The 13844-nt window shown below is 38.2% G+C and overlaps 1 protein-coding gene and 1 pseudogene across 1 annotated transcript in view; both read right to left on the reverse strand.

Annotated features, from left to right (window-relative positions):
• The window catches only part of LOC128564610 (glycine N-acyltransferase-like protein 1), a 198623-nt gene that overhangs the window by 66764 nt on the left and 118015 nt on the right, over window positions 1–13844 (reverse strand). The window lies entirely within an intron of this gene.
• Window positions 8279–9222, reverse strand: LOC128564618 (ADP/ATP translocase 2-like; annotated as a pseudogene).

Consider the following 13844-nt stretch of genomic DNA (forward strand, 5'->3'; position numbering starts at 1 on the left):
ACAAGTCCAAACTCTCAGTCCACCCTTTCCCCCTCTCATGGAGGTCTGAAGTTCTGCCCCTTGCAGAGAGCAGAGTGTTTGGTCTTGTCCTGAGAGAACTGGGCATAGTGTAGATTGCCAAAGATCAGGACAGAATCTGTGACCAACGGTGAAGAAAGAGGGTGTGGGAAGAAAGAGGGTGTGGGAAGAAAGGGACACTCAGTAGGAGGGGGAGCAGTGCCCTGGTTATGACTATGCCGGCAGGTGGTAGTATTGACCTTCAGTTCAGGCTGTGTCTGATGGGATAGGATGAAGAACCCCTAGTTCTGACAGCACCCACAGCGGAGAGTGGTTGCCCCATCTGGACTGAGTTTGGCAGACAGGGCTGGTCCCCAGCCCCTGCTGGGCCTGCAAGCAGAGGCTTGATAGGCATGGACTGAGACCTGAGAGCAAGGGTGTGATCCCCTGATCCCCAACAGAACCCTTGAGCATTGGCTTACTGGGTGTGAACCAAGACCTGAGGGCTAGGGCATGGCCCACTGTCTCCAGTGGGGCTGGTGAGCAGAAGCTTACCAGATAAGGACTGAGACCTGTGAGTCAAGTGCGGTGCCCTGCCTCCAACAGGGCCTGTGAACAGAAGCTTGCCAGGCAGTGGACTGAGACTGGCGGGTCGGGGCGTGGTCCCCTGACTCCAATTGGTCTGGCAAGCAGAGGTTAGCTGTGTGAGGACTGAGACCAGAGGGCAGGGCTGGTGCCCTGACTCCAGCAGAACCTGTGAATAGAGGCTTGCCAGGCAGTGGACTGAGACTGGCAGGTGTGGGCGTGGTCCCCTGACCCCCAACTGGTCTGGCAAGCAGAGGCTAGTTGGATTTGGACTGAGATTGTTGGTTGGGGTATGGCCCCTGGCTCCAGCTGGGACTGTGAGCAGAGAAGCAAACAACAGTGTGGACTGAGTCTGGCAGGCGGGAGTGTGGATTTCTGGCTCCAATTGTGCTGTTGGAGACACTTTAATCCCACTCTGTTGGTCAGGATTTGGATTGCCTGAGACAATTTGGTTGGAACCCATGTCTGGGGCTGTCCACTAGGAGACATTCTGAGGTTGACCTTCTAGTTCTGCAGTGGAAAAGAACTGAAGGGTGAGGGCTGAGTGCTGCAGATGTTTGTCTCTCTTCCTAGTCAAGATTTAAACCTAATATTGTGGTTTCTTAGGATAGGGTAGAGGTTGGCTGATATCAAACAGTGCTAGCTTGTGCTATCTCACCAAGTAGGTCCTCAGAGTCTCTGGCTAAAACTCTGAAAGAGGACTCTGTAAGGTTGTAGGAGACAAGCCACAATTACAAAGCCCAGCACTTTGGTAAGGTGCTATGTCTACTACCTGGGGACCTCAATTCAATCTCACCCTACCAGTTCTAATAACCAAATAGTAGAAAATAAACATGGTGTGGACCCAACAGAAGAACTTTGGCAACATGAATAACCAGAGTAGATCCACTGGACATCTGAAAATCATGACACCCAAAATACAACCCGGCTTATCAATTCTCTCAATTAATGTGAATGGTTTAAATTGTCCTCTAGGGTGGCGCCTATGGCTCAGTTGGTAAGGCGCTGGCCCCATATACCGAGGGTGGCGGGTTCAAACCCAGCCCCAGCTGAACTGCAACCAAAAAATAGCTGGGCGTTGTGGCAGGCACCTGTAGTCCCAGCTACTTGGGAGGCTGAGGAAAGAGAATCGCTTAAGCCCAGGAGTTGGAGGTTGCTGTGAGCCACGGCACTCTACCGAGGGCCATAAAGTGACACTCTGTCTCTACAAAAAAAAAAAAAAAAAAAAGATAAATTGTCCTCTAAAGAAGCACAGGTTAGCTTACTGGATACATAAAATCAGACTAGATATCTGCTTTATACAAGTATCTTGCCTTACGTTAAAGGATAAAAATAGACTCAACATGAAGGGACGGACTTGTATAACACAGGCAAATGGAAACCAGAAAAAAGCAAGGGTTACAATTTTAGTAGCAGATACAATTGGCTTTAAACCAACAAAGATAAAGAAAGATAAGGAAGGTTACTACTTATTTGTCAAGAGAAACACCCAATATGAAGAGATTTCAATAATAAACATTTATACACTCTACTAGAATGCTCCTCAATTCATAAAGAAGACCCTAATGGATATGAACAACTTGATATCTTCCTGTACAATAATAGTTGGAGATTTTTAACACCCTTTTGATGGTTTGGGATAGATCCTCCAAGAAGAAACTAAACAAAGAAATATTAGACTTAAACCTGGGCCTAGAACAAATGGACTTTACAGACCTCTACAGAATATTTCACCCTAATAAAACTGGATATGCATTCTTCTCATCAGCCCACAGGTCATCCTCCAAAATAGAAGATATCCTAGGACACAAGTCTAACCTCATCAAATTTAAATGTGTAGAAATTATTCCTTGTATCTACTTGGACCACCATGGAATAAAAGTTGAGCTCAACAACACTGGGAGTCTTCATACTCAAACAAAGTCATGGAAGCTAAATAATCTTAGGCTGACTGATAGCTGGGTCAAATACGAGATTAAGAAGGAAATCACCAAATTTTTGGAACAAAATGACAACAATTACCAAAGACACAAATTACCAAAACCTGTGGAATACTACAAAGGCAGTCCTAAGAGGGAAATTTATAGCATTGGAAACCTTCATCAAGAAAACAGAAAGACATTTATTATAAGTTACATCATTGCTTTATATAATAATAAGGAAGATAAAAGAAATAACTCCATATAGTGATAATATAATATAACAATGCTAAGATGCAACAATAGACATAGTGACATATTAATATTTCAGCTATAATACAATACAACATGAAAAAATATGTCCTACAGTTTAGGAAATATGCTGTATCTTTTACTATTTATATGGGAAGAAAGATAAAGAAAGGAAGGGAATGCTACATATCAAGTTCACTGACTTCATGTGCATATTCTCATTCAATCCCCACGCTGTCTTTTTATTCCATTTTATAAATGGAGGTGAGGTTTATGACATAAAGTTACTTTCCAAAATCACATTCTCTCAATAAGACTAATAAGTACACATCGTTATTCATTTGTTAAGTGATCACAGTTCCACAAAATGACTTGTGAGATGTCCAACCTTTTGGTTTCTCTGTACTACTTTGGAAGAAGAGTTGTCTTGGGCCACACATTAAATACACAAACACTAATGAAAGATGATGAGCAACAAAACAAAAGACAAAGGTCTGCATACAATGTTTGTGATATTGTCACCACAGATAAGCAAAATGTCCTTACATAGTCTCACATCACCAGTGGGCTGTGGGTTGAACATGCCCATCACCTAAATTGAGTATCGCTCTCAGGTGTATAAAGCCTATCATGGAAACTCATCGTGCACACCTGAAACAAGAAACAATTTCAGGTCTTAAAATAACCTACTCCAAGATCGTGTATTGAGATCATTTTGCCTACTGCCCTTTTATAACAAAAATAAAACTTTACATGTATTTTTGTGTAAATCAACCCAAGCAAAAAATTTGAGAAAAACATTTGTTTCAATGTACTGAAAATAAAATCAAGCCCAATTGCATATATTCACAAAAAATAAAGTAATATTGAAAAGAAGAGAGAGAAAGAAAACAGAAAGAGAGGAAGCTAAAAAGTTAATGGATCATCTCAAGCAACTGGAAAAGGAAGAACATTGCAACCCCTAAACCAACAGAAGAAAAGAAATAACCAAAATTAGGGCAGAATTAAATGAAATTGAAAACAAAAGAATCATCCAGAAGATCAACGAAACAAAAAGTTGGTTTTTTGAAAAGATTAACAAAACTGATAAACCTTTGGCCAACCTAACCAGAAACAGAAAAGTAAAATCTCTAATATTGTCTGTCAGAAATGATAAAGGAGAAATAACAAGAGACACTTCAGAAATTAAAAAAATCCTCAATGATTACTACAAAAATGTCTTATTCCTAGAAATATGAAAATCTGAAGGAAATGGACCAATATCTGGAAGCACACCACCTTCTTAGACTCAACCAGAAAGAATTAGAAACCTTGAATAGACCCATATCAATCAATGAAATAGTATAAACAATATGAAATCTCCCTAAAAAGAGAAGTCCAGGACCAGATGGCTTCACATCTGAATTCTATCAAACCTCTCAAGAAGAACTAGTACCTATATTATACAACCTTTTCCAAAGTATAGAAAAAGAAGGAATACTTCCCAACACATTCTATGAAGCAAATGTCACCCTGATCCCCAAAGCAGGAAAGGATCCAACAAAGAAAAAAATTATAGACGTGTATCATTAATGAAGATCCATGCAAAAATATTCAATAAAATCTTAGCAAATAGAATTCAACAACATATCAAAAAAATTATACACCATGATCAAGTTGGTTTTATTGCAAGGTTACAGGGTTAGTTCAACATACGCGAATCTATAAATATAATACAATATATCAATAAAGTAAAAAACAGAGACCATATGATTCTCTCAATTGATGCAGAAAAAGCCTTCGATAATATCCAGAATCCTTTCATGATCAAAATTCTTAAGAAAATAGGTATAGAAGGGTTTGAACCCAAAGCCTCTGGCGTATGGAGTGAGCACCCTACTCCTTTGAGCCACAGGCACCACCCAGAAGGGACATTTCTTAAACTTATAGAGGCCATCTACAGCAAACCCACAGCCAATATCATATTAAATGGTGTAAAATTGAAAACATTTCCACTCAGATGAGGAATGAGGCAAGGATGACCACTGTCTCCACTGCTATTCAACATAGTAAGGGAAGTCTTAGCTATCGCAATCAGGCAAGAGAGGGTGATCAAGGGTATCCAAATAGTGTCAGAGGAGATCAAACTCTCACTCTTTGCTGATGATATGATCCTATACCTGGAAAATCCCAGGGACTCAACTTCAAAACTCTTAGAAGTGATCAAGGAATGCAGCAGTGTCTCAGGATACAAAATTAATACTTACAAGTCAGTAGCTTTTATATATGCCAACAATAGTCAAGCTGAAAAAATAATCAAGGACTCTATTCCTTTTATAACAGTGCCAAAGAAGATGAAATATTTGGGAATTTACTTAGCAAAGGACATAAAATATCTCTATAAAGGGAACCATGAAACTCTGAGAAAAGAAATAGCTGAAGATGTTAAAAAATGGAAAAACATACCATGTTCATGGCTGGGAAGAATCAACATTGTTAAAATGTCCATACTACGATCTACAGATTTAATGCAATCCCTATTAAAGCACCATTGTCATACTTTAAAGAACTTGAAACAATAGTACTTCATTTTTATATGGAATCAGAAAAAGCCTCGAATAGCAAAAAATACATTACTCAGAAATAAGAACTAATCAGGAGGTATCACATTACCAGACTTCAGGCCATACTATAAATCTATAGTGATCAAAACAGCATGGTACTGACACAAAAACAGAGCAGTAGATTTATGGAATGGAATAGAGAACCAAGAGATGAACCCAGCTACTTATCACCATTTGATCATTGAGAAGCCTATCAAAAATATTGAGTGGGGGAAAGACTCCTTATTAAACAAATGGTGCTGAGTGAACTGGATGGCAACCTGTAGAAGACTGAAACTGAACCTCCACCTTTCACCATTAACAACAATTGATTTACACTGGATAAAAGATTTAAAACTAAGACATGAAACTATAAAAATATTAGAAGAGAGTGCAGGGAAGACACTTCAGGAAATTTTCCTGGGAGAATATGTTACAAGGAGGACCCCCCAGGCAATTGAAGAAACACCAAAAAATCAATTACTGGGATCTGATCAATCTAAAAAGCTTTTGCACAGCCAGGAGCACAGTAAGTAAAGCAAACATACAACCTTCAGAATGGGAGAAGATGCTTCTGACAAAGTTCTCATAATTAGAATCTACAGAGAACTCAAACTAATCAATAAGAAAAGAATAAATAACCCCATTTCTATGTGGGCAAGAGACTTGAACAGAAACTTCTCTGATGAAGACAGGTGCATGGCCTAAAAACACATGAAAAAATGCTCATCATTCTTAATCATTAGAGAAATGCAAATCAAAACCACTATGAGTTATCATCTAACTCCAGTAAGATTAGCCCACATCACAAAATCCCAAAACTACAGATGTTGCCGAGGATGTGGAGAGAAGGGAACGCTTCTACACTGCTGGTGGGAATGCAAGCTAATACGACATTTTTGGAAAGAAGTTTGGAGAACACTGAAGGAACTAAAAGTAGACCTACTGTTCGATACTGCAATTCCTCTCCTAGATATACACCCAGATGATCAAAAATTATTTTACAACAAAGACATTTGCATCAGAATGTTTATTGCAGCCCAATTCATAATAGCCAAGACATGGAAACAGCCCAAGTGCCCATCAACCCATGAATGGATTAACAAATTGTGGTATATGTACGCCATGGAATACTATGCAGCCATAAAAAACAAGGATACATCACATCTTTTATGTTTACCTGGATGGAGCTGGAACATATTCTTCTTCGTAAAGTATCTCAAGTATGGGGAAAAGAAGTAGCCAATGTACTCAATACTACTATGAAATCAATTTATAACCACCTACACACTCATATGAATGATAAAACATAACCATAGGCCAGAACATAGAAGAGAAGAGGAGCGAGGGGAGGGGAAGGGGGATATTGAAGGAGAGAGGATATTCGGGGGGACCTCACCTAATGTGCATGATGCAATGGTACATTTCAAAATGATTAAGAAATGAGTATAATTGTGATGGATGTGTTACTTAGTTCAATGTAAGCATTTCACATTGTATATTGAAGCAGTACCCTGAACCCCATAAATCCATCAATGTACAAAGTTATGATTTAATAAAAAACAACTAAAAAAATAAATAAAAGTAGAATAACTACAAGAAAAGAAAGAAAACAATCAATAGAGTGCATAAATAATATATAGAATGGGAGAAAATATTCACATGCTATACATCTGATAAAGGGCTAATAACCAGAATCTACAAAGAACTCAAGCAAAGAAGCTAGAAAAAAAAAAATCAAACAACTATTAAAAAATGGGCAAAAGTCAGGCACAGAAGCTTTTCAAAAGAAGATAGACTGGTGACCAATAAACGTAGGAGAAAAGTTCAACATCTCTTATTATGTGGAAAAGGCAAATCAAAAACATACTGAGATACTGCTCAACTCCAGTTGAGAATGGCTTTTATAAAAAAGTTTCAAAACAACAGATGATGTGGTTGGACTGCAAACTAGTACAACTTCTATGGAAAATCATATGACAATTGAACAAAGAATTAAATATAGACCTACCCCTACCATTTGATCCAACATGCCATTATTAGGTATTTATCCAAATGAAAAAAGTCACTTTATCAGAAAAAACATGCACCCAGATATTTATTGCAGCACTATTCACAATTGCAAAGATGTGAAATCAACCCATGTGCTCATAATTTCATGAGTGGATTAATAAAATGTAGCATATTGTATTCTGGCATTTCACTCAGCCATTAAAAAAGTAAATTTTTTTTGCATTAATATAGATGGGGTGGGGGAGACTGTTCTCCTTAGTGAAGTATCACAAAAATGGAAAAACACCAAATCTTCTCACTATGAAATTGGAACTAACCAAATAGCACTTCTTTTCACAGATAGAAGTGAAACTCAACAATAATTGGGAAGGTGGGGGATAATAGATGTGTGAAATCACACCTTGCAGATACAATGTACACTTATCTGGGTGAGGGACACACACTTACAACCTTGTCTCAAGCAGTACACAAATATGTTAAGTAACCTAGACATTTGTATCCTTCTGCTATTCTGAATTAAAATGTTATTTCACAAGGGCAGATTCCAAATACCTATTTAGCACCTGAATCAGACTTGGCACTGAATGAATATCTGTTACATATAATATATATTACAAGAAAAAAAAAGTTAAGTTGTCATTGGTTGGAAAGGCTACATACTGCACACTTCCAACAATATGACATTTCTTTTTAATGTTAGATAGTTGTATTTTTGCAAATTTGTTATTCATCAGGAGTGACAAATAAAAAATATAATAGAGTCCCATCATCATCATGGAAATGGCTTTAAGAGAAAACTGGTCATATGAATATTATCACTTCCCATTTTCAACCAGTTAATAGTTACCATTGATAAATAGACAGCCATGAGCCTGTCAACAATGTTCAGGATGTGTTATATAATACAACATGCCTGTTCACAGGGGAAAACTATGTGTACTTCTTGATTTCATCACATAACACAAGCACAAAAGCACCACCCATTCCTCTAAGAACACTGAACCAAGCACTCTTGACAAAAGCTTTGCCTCCTTCATCACCAGGGATCTTCCTCCAGCAGTCAGTTGTGCATGATGTCAGTTCCTTTGCATCCTGACTGCATCATCATGTGACGGCAAACAGAGTCAAACGGATAGGAAGTCAATCCAGCAACCACAGTGACAGAATGTGCAATCATCCAAGTGATGATGATGTGAGCATTCTTGGGATCTGGAAGCATTCCCTTTGCAGGGTCATCGATACCCATATAAGCAGCTCGGTAGATGATAATACTCTGGACAGATACGTTAAAGCCTTGGTACAGGCCCCTAAGCCACATCAATTTGTAGATCTTAACCAGGCAGTCCCCAAGTCCTCTGAATTCCCTTTCCACTCCAGTTTTACACACATCAGCTGCTAGACGAGTACGAGCAAAATCAAGAGGGTACACAAAACACAAAGATGTGGCCCCAGTGGCATGACCTGATGCAGAGTCCCTGCAAAGTAGAACCAAAACTAGGTCCTCTTGTCCACATCACTCAGGAAGATCTGCTTGTATTTATCTTTGAAAGCAAAGTTGAGAACCTGGGTGGGGAAGTATAGGATGACATTGGCCAGGTTACCATGCCAGAAGGACAGGACTCCCTGCTCCTTGGGGATACGGACCACATAGTCTATAATGTCCTTATATTGTTTATTCTCAGTGTTTTGCTTGCCGCCATGCTGTACCTGCAGCAGCAGTTTGAGTGGCTGGATGGGCACTACTGTAGTCTTGGAGATGGCTGTGGCCACTCCACCTGCCAGGAAGTCCTTGATGAAGGACACAGTGGCATCTGTCATGTTGAAAAGAAAGAGGAGGCAAGTGAATGCAGGACAGGACTAGGCTGAGAACTGGCTTTGATTCTGGGGCTGTGCAATATGACATTTTTGAAAAGGCAAAACTATACAGAAAGTAAAAAAAAAAAAAATCAGTGATTGCTAGCGTTTTGGAGTGAGGGAGGAATGAATGGGTATAACACAGAGAATTCTCAGGGCAGTGAGTCTACTATACATGATACCATAATGGTGGATACATGTCATTATACATTTGTCCAAATCTTTAGAATGTATAATACCAAGTGTGAACTGTGGTATTGCATCAATGTAGGTTCATTAATTGTAATAAATATCACTCAGGGATGTTGATTATGGGGGAGGCTTGGCATGTGTTAGGGCAGAAAGGTCATGGGATCTCTCTACCTTCTGCCCAATTTTGCTACGAAACTAAAACTTCACTAAAAAATAGTGTGGGTAGGGCAGCACCTGTGGCTCAGTGAGTAGAGTGCTGGCACCATATACTGAGGGTGGTGGGTTCAAACCCAGCCGTGGCCAAACTGCAACAAAAAAAATAGTAAATTTCACATGTACCCTTGTAAGATGCACCATAGGTGTGGTCCCACCCGTTACTCTTCCTCCCCTTTTCCTCCCTCTCTCCTTTCCGCTTCCTCTTGGGCTATAATTGTGTTATAGCTTTCATATGAAAGCTATAAATTGGTTTCATAGTAAGACTGAGTATATTGGATACATTTTCTTCCATTCTTGAGATACTTTACTAAGAAGAATATGTTCCAGCTCCATCCATGTAAACATGAAAGAGGTAAAGTCTCCATCTTTCTTTAAGGCTGTATAATATTTCATGGTGTACATATACCACAATTTATTAATCCATTCGTGGATTGATGAGCACTTGGGCTTTTTCCATGACTGAGCAATTGTGATTGGTCTACAATAAACATTCTGGTACAAATATCTTTGAGATAATGTGGTTTTCGGTCTTCTGAGTATATACCTAGCAGAGAAATTATAGGATTGAATGGCAGGTCTATTTTTAGATCTCTAAGTGTTCTCCAAGCATCTTTCCAAAAGAAATGTATTAATTTGCATTCCCACCAGCAGTGTAGAAGTGTTTCCTTTTCTCCACATCCACACCAACATCTCTGGCCTTGGGATTTTGTGATATGGGCTAATCTTACTGGAGTTAGATGATATCTGAAAGTCATTTTGATTTGCATTTCTCTGATGATTAAGGATGATGAGCATTTTTACATATGTTTGTAGGCTGTGCACCTGTCTTCTTCAGAGAAGTTTCTCTTCAAGTCCCTTGCCCAACCTGAGATGGAATCACTTGTTCCTTTCTTGCTAATACATTTGAGTTCTCTGTGGAATTTAGTTATTAAAACTTTGTCAGGGACATAACCTGCAAATGTCTTCTCCCATTCTGAGGGCTGTCTGCTTGCTTTATTTACTGTGTTCTTGGCTGTGCAGAAGATTTTTTGTTTGATCAGGTCCCAGTAGTGTAATTTTGAAGCTGCTTCAATTGCCTGGGGGTCCCCCTCATAAAATATCCACCCAGAATGATTCCTTCAAGAGTTTTCCCTGCATTTTCTTCTAGTATTTTTATAGTTTCATGTCTTAAGTTTAAATCTTTAATCCAGTGAGAGTCTATCTTAGTTAATGGTGAAAGGGTCCAGTTTCAGTCTTCTACAGGTTGTCTGTCAGTTGACTGGCACCATTTGTTAAATAGGGTATCTTTTCCCCACTGAATGTTTTTAATTGGCTTGTCAAAGATCAAATAACAGTAAGTACCTGGGTTCATCTCTTGGTTCTCTATTCTGTTCTGTACATCTACCTCTCTTTTTTTGTGCCAGTACCATGCTGTTTTGATCATTATCGATTTACAGTATAGTCTGAGGTCTGGTAGCGTAATTCCTCCTGCTTTGTTTTTATTTCTGAGTAATGTCTTGGCTATTCGAGGTTTTTTATGATTCCATATAAAATAAAGTATTATTTTATCAAGATCTTTAAAGTATGACAGTGGAGCTTTAATAGGGATTGCATTAAAATTGTATATTGCTTTGGGTAGTATGGACATTTTAACAATGTTGATTCTTCCCAACCATGGGCATGGTATGTTTTTCCATTGGTTAACATTTTTAGCTATTGCTTTTCTTTTTTTTTTTTCTTTTTTTTTTTTTCTTTTTGGCCAGGGCTGGGCTTGAACCCGCCACCTCTGGCATATGGGACCGGCGCCCTACCCGTTGAGCCACAGGCACCGCCCAGCTATTGCTTTTCTTAGAGTTTCATAGTTCTCTTTATACAGATGTCACATCCTTTGTTAAACTCCCAAATATTTCATCTTCTTTGGCACTTCTGTGAACAAAAGAGTTCTTGACTATTTTTTCAGCTTGACTATTGTTGGTATCTATAAAGGCTACCGATTTATGGATGTTGATTTTGTAACCTGAGATGCTGCTGTATTCCTTGCTCACTTCTAAGAGTTTTGTAGTAGAATCCCTGGTGTTTTACAGATATACAATCATATCATCTGTGAAGAGTGAAAGTTTGATCTCTTCTGACTCTATATGGATACCCTTGATTGCCTTTTCTTCCCTAATTGCGATGGCTAAAACTTCCATTACAATGTTAAAGAGCAGTGGAGACACTGGGCAACCTTGTGTGGTTCCTGATTTGAGTGGAAATGATTTTATTTTGACTCCATTCAGTGGAATATTGGCCGTGGGTTTGCTGTAGATTGCCTCTATCAGTTTAAGAAATGTCCCTTCTATACCAATTTTCTTAAGTGTTCTGATCATAAGGGGATGCTGGATATTATCAAAAGCTTTTTCTGCATCAATTGAGAAAATCATATGGTCTTTGTTTTCTAATTTGTTTATGTGCTGAATTATATTTATAGATTTATGTATATTGAACCAGCCTTGACACCCTGGGATAAAATCGACTTATGTCAGATGTATAATTTGTTTGATGTATTGCTGGATTCTGTTTGTTAGAATCTTGTTGAATATTTTGCATCTATATTCATTAGTGACATTGGTCTATAATTTTCTTCTCTTGTTGGGTCTTTTCCTGGTTTGGGGATAAGGGTGATGTTTGCTTCATAGAACGTGTTAGGTAGTATTCCTTTTTTTCTGTATTTTGGAACAGGTTGAGTAATATAGGTACTAGTTCTTCTTTAAAGGTTTGGTAGAATTCAGATGTGAAGCCATCTGGTGCTGGGCTTTTCTTTTTAGGGAGATTTTGTATGGTTGATGCTATTTCAGAACTTGCTGTAGGCCTGTTCAACATTTCCACGTGATTCTGGCTAAGTCTTGGAAGGTGACGTGTTTCCATGCATTGGACAATTTAATTCAGATTTTCTTATTTCTGAGAATAAAGTTTCTGATAATATTCATTAAGGAATTTTTTAATTTCTGAGGAGTATTTTATTATTTTACCTTTGTCATTTCTGATTGATGAAATTAAAGATTTTATTATTTTTGTTCCTGGTTAGGTTAGCCAAAGGTTTATCAATTTTATTGAACTTTTCACAAAACCATCGTTTTGATTTATTGATCTGTTGCATAATTCTTTTGTTTTTAATTTCATTTAATTCTGCTTTAATTTTGGTTATTTCTTTTCTTCTACTGGGTTTGGGGTTGAAATGTTCTTCCTTCTCCATTTGTTTGAGATGTCCCATTAGGTTGTTAACTTCCTCTCTTTCCGTTCTCTTGAGGAAGGCTTGCAGTGTCATAAATTTACCTCGTAGGACTGCCTTTGCGGTATCACAGAGGTTCTCATAATTCGTGTCTTCAGTGTCATTTTGTTCCAAAAATTTGGCAATTTCCTTCTTAATCTCATCTCTGACCCAGCTGTCATTCAGCATAAGGTTATTTAACTTCCATGTTTTTGTATAAGTATGCAGATTCCTGTTGTTCCTGAGTTCAACTTTTATTCCGTGGTGGTCCAAGAAGATGCAAGGAATAATTTCTATATCTTTAAGTTTACTGAGGTTAGACTTGTGACCTAAGATGTGATTGATTGTGGATTCTGTAGGCTGATGAGAAGTATGTGCATTCAGTTTTATTGGGATGAAATGTTCTGTAGATGTCTGTTAACTCCAAATGTTGGATGGTTAAGTTTAAATCTAAAATTTCTTTGCTCAGCTTCTTATTGGAGGATCTATCCAACACTGCAAAAGGAATGTTAAAATCTCTGACTATTATGGAGCTGGAGGAAATCAAGTTGCTCATGTCTGTTAGAGTTTCTCTTACAAACTGAGGTGCATTTTGGTTGGGTGCATAAATATTAACAATAGAAATCTCATCATATTGAGTATTACCCTTAACAAATATGAAGTGACCATTCTTATCCTTCCTTACTTTTGTTGGTTTCAAGCCTATTGTATCTGCAAATAGAATTGCAACACCTGCTATTTTCTGATTACCATTGTCCTGAAATGTGGACGACCATCCTTTCACCCTGAGTCTATATATATTTTTTAAGGTAAGATGAGATTCTTGTATGCAGTAGGTATCTGGCCTGAGTTTTTGTATCCAGTCAGCCAACCTGTGCCTCTTTAGAGGATAGTTTAAGCCATTCACATTATGGAGAATATTGATAAGCCTGGTAAAATTTTGGGTATTGAATTTTTCTCTTTCTTTCTTTCTTTCTTTCTTTCTTTCTTTCTTTCTTTCTTTCT

This window comes from Nycticebus coucang, chromosome 14, assembly GCF_027406575.1.
Source record: "Nycticebus coucang isolate mNycCou1 chromosome 14, mNycCou1.pri, whole genome shotgun sequence".
Taxonomy (NCBI): Eukaryota; Metazoa; Chordata; class Mammalia; order Primates; family Lorisidae; genus Nycticebus; species Nycticebus coucang.